We start from the raw sequence: 3,821 nt of genomic DNA on the forward strand, positions 1-3,821 counted from the left end.
CTGTTGTAGATGCCTTCTCTGTGTACTGTTGAACTGTCCCTAATAGATGCAGAGGATATGGTGCTCAGGTAGCCATTGTTATGAGGTCAAGGAAAGGTTTATATATAAGAAAACAGAAACCCTTCCAAGACTAGAGAGAGGCACAAGGGTGCAAATAGAAGCCAGAGGAGGGGGAAGGGATAGATGAGGGAAGGTCTCCTAGAGGCCTGCTGGGAACCTTTGTGCCTCCAGAAACTAAAAGGCAGTGCCAGCTTTACTGGAGCCTGGAACCCCAAACATGGATAGGCCATGGGACTCTTATTGATCTGCCCCCAGAGTATAGGTCTCCACTCCAGAAAGCTCTCTGTTAAGGGGGTGGGGGAAGTGAGGGGTAAGTGGACATTCCCACTTCTGCCTAAAACAGCCTCTTCAATAACCTCTTGCCTCTAGGCCAGTTGCTGACTATGTGACTTTGGGTAGGTTGTTTAACTAGGTTCAAGGTTGAGGGTTGAAGCCAGGGCTTTCTGGGCCTCACACCTCTCCCAAGAGAAAGCTCACCTACCTGTCCCATCCCTATACCTCACCGGGAGGGCTGGTGAGAGGCAGTGTGAAAACAGAAGCACCCCCACCCCCAACCACCAGCAAGTGCCAGAACAGTGGCGTGGTGAGGGTGGGGCTCCAAGGAGCGGCTGTCCCTGTCCGTCCCTGTCTGGTGGCCTGGACTGGGTGTTCCTGAGCCAAGGTTTGGGAAAGGGAAACAGAGCTGGAGGGGCCTCCTCTCAGGGAGATGCCTGCTGCTTCAGAACCCTGCCCCCTTCACCACAGAAAATAAACACAGGCTTAGGCCAAGGAAGACCTTTCATGACCTTCTGATGTCACCGAAATGTTCCATTGAAAAAAAATGTTTATTTTTATTACAAACGGAACACATCCATTTTCTTGTTTTCTCTGTTCCCGCAGAGTCTCAGTTCCGTTTTGTGTTGTAACTAGGAAGGTGGGGTCTCGGCACCAGAGTTTGAGAGCCCTGTGCCCTCTGGTCAGTCGCAAGGCTTGTTTAGTCCTTTCCTGGCTGCTCAGGGCAAAGTCCCGAGGGGGACGTGGGGTGGGTTGGGATGAAGGAAGGAGAACCAGTTACCGTGACTGAACAGTTGGTGGGGGTACCAGGTACTGGGGGCTGGGGAGGAGCTAATGGTAGTGGGCATAGCTTCTCTGCAAAGTAACCTGGGACCCCTCACTGGGGCTTCAGATTTGGGAAGATGAATTCTGCAAGGTGCAGGGATGCTCACATCCCAACCCTACCACCTAGTTACTTAAACTTTTGACTACCTTCCTCATATTAAAATGCGGCTAACAGTAGTACCTACTTCATAGGTCATTGTGAAAATTAAATGAGATAATATGTGAAGTGTTAGTGCCTGAAACACTAGAAGTGCTTAATATTACTCTCACCATCATCCACCTTTCCTCCAGAACTGTTCCTTCTGCATCTGCCCAGTTCCCCGAGCCAGAAACCTGACGTCACCCACGCCTCTTCCTCCCGATTTATGTCCCCGCCAATCAGTCCTGAGGACCAGTGACTCTTCCCTTCCCAAGTATTTGTCAGGATTCGTTTAAAAAAATTTTTTAGGGTGCCTGGGTGGCTCAGTTGGTTGAGTGTCCGACTTCGGCTCAAGTCATGATCTCACACTTTGTGAGTTCGAGCCCCGCATTGGGCTCTGTACTGACAGTTCAGAGCCTGGAGCCTGCTTTGGATTCTGCGTCTCCCCTTCTCTCTGCCCCTCCCATGCTCATGTTCTGCCTCTCTCTGTCTCTCAATAATAAATAAACATTAAAAAAGTTTTTTTTTAATTTTTTTAATGCTTTTATTTATTCTTGAGACAGAGACAGAGCATGAGCAGGGGAGGGGCAGAGAGAGAGGGAGACAGAATCTAAAGCAGGTTCCGGGCTCTGAGCTGTCCGCACAGAACCCGATGTGGGGCTCGAACCCATGGACCGCGAGATCATGACCTGAGCTGAAGTCGGATGCTCAACCGACTGAGCCACCCAGGCGCCCCAAAAAAGTTTTTTTTTTTTTTAACGTTTATTTATTTTTGACAGAGAGAGAGGGAGACACAGAATCCAAAGCAGGCTCCAGGTTCTGAGCTGTCAGCACAGAGCCCGACACGGGGCTTCAGCCCACCGACTATAAGATCACGACCTGAGCTGAAGTTCGACACTTAACCGACTGAGCCACCAGGCCCCCCAGGCCTTCCTTACATTCCCTGCTGGTACCTCAAGCGTGGTCGACAACAGGCTCCTAATCAAACTCTCTCGGTTCCAAATTTGAACCCTAGCACTGCTAGAAGATGCAAATCTCATCCTGTCTACAAGCCACTTCCAAATGGTCTTCAAGATCTGGCTCCTGGTGGCTTTCCTACCCCATCTCCTACACCTTCCACACACCCACTCGTGCTTGTGTCCAGAGGAACTAAACACTTGTGACACCTTTTGCCCCATACCTTTGCATGGGTAGCTCTCTCTGCCTAGATGCCTTGCTTCCCCAAATCCTCCCAGTTCTGTCCTAGATGCTTCTCTGTGCTCCTATATTTCCATTCTGGTATCCTGGATTGTCCCCCCACCCCCACCCCCATCCCCTCCAGTATAAGTTCCTTGAGGGCACGTACTGTCTTTTTTTTTCCCTCTACACTCCTAATGACTCTCACTGAGTCTGGCCCACAGTAAGCTAGGTGGCAAACCAGTGCCAGTAGGCATCTTCCTCCTTGGGCACTGCTTATCTCCTGGGGCACTGAGCCAGGAAGGCGGGGAGGCAGGGTGCCAGCCTCCTAGGCGCTTTCTCTACCACCCAGGAAGTGGGAGTCCCGGACCCGGAGTGGAGCCCGGGAGCCTAACCGCCAGCACAGGCACAAGAGCCTAGGACTTCGGAGTCCTGTTTGCCCCGGGCTTTGGAAACTGGAGGCTTGGTGAGACTGACAGACACACCTGGCCCAGGCAGTGGAAAAGGGCTCGTTGGGTGGGCGGACCTGCCGCAGGGAAGACCCTAGGCCTCCCCACCCCACGGTCAGTGTGCAAGAGTGTAAAATAAAGACAAATGGTACTCTTTGGGGTGGGGGCGGGCCGGCCAAGCCTGGACACCCGCCTCCTTCAATCCAGGTTCCTCCCGAGCACAGCCTCCCCCCATCCTTCCCCATCACTCAGTCCTAGGTGGCCACGTGACCTGCGCCCCCAGCAGCCACGGATCTCCTGGCTCCAGACCTCCTAAATAGGGAAGGGACTGAAGCAGATCGAGTTTCTCGGCCCGCATTTACAGGTTCCCTAGACGAAGCCAAACCTCCTCCTTCCCTCGCTGCTCCCCCGACTCGGCTCCCACCCCCCCGGCCCGCCTGGCGCGGTGGGGAAAGGAAAGAAGGGGCCCCTCCTGCGCCCCACCCCCACCCCTCCACGCGTTCCGGCCCGGGGACCGCCCCTCCCTCCACCGCCCCTCGGCCGGCCCCTCTGGGGGCACAGCTAGGGTCGCCACATTCCAAACCCCGGGCGGCCCTTTGAGGTCACGTGGCGCAGTGGGGGTGGGGCGGCAGGACGCCCCTAACCCGGCGACCTAGAGGCTTTCCAGTGCTGCAGATTGTGTTCCCTTCTCCCTGGACCTAGCGTAGGCCAGATTTGCTTTGGCTTCTAGAGCCCGGTGAGTGATGCACGGCGGGTTTTTACCCTCCAGCGTGTACTGTGTGTCTGGGCCACACTGAGCACTCAGGTTTCTTACCTCCAGCCCTCCCTGCACCCCAGGCATTGGCCGCATACCTTTACTACTGGAAGACACTAGCAGGCAATCGCCAAGGGAAGCCAGC

Source organism: Prionailurus bengalensis, chromosome B4 (assembly GCF_016509475.1).
Source record: "Prionailurus bengalensis isolate Pbe53 chromosome B4, Fcat_Pben_1.1_paternal_pri, whole genome shotgun sequence".
In the NCBI taxonomy this organism is placed as follows: Eukaryota; Metazoa; Chordata; class Mammalia; order Carnivora; family Felidae; genus Prionailurus; species Prionailurus bengalensis.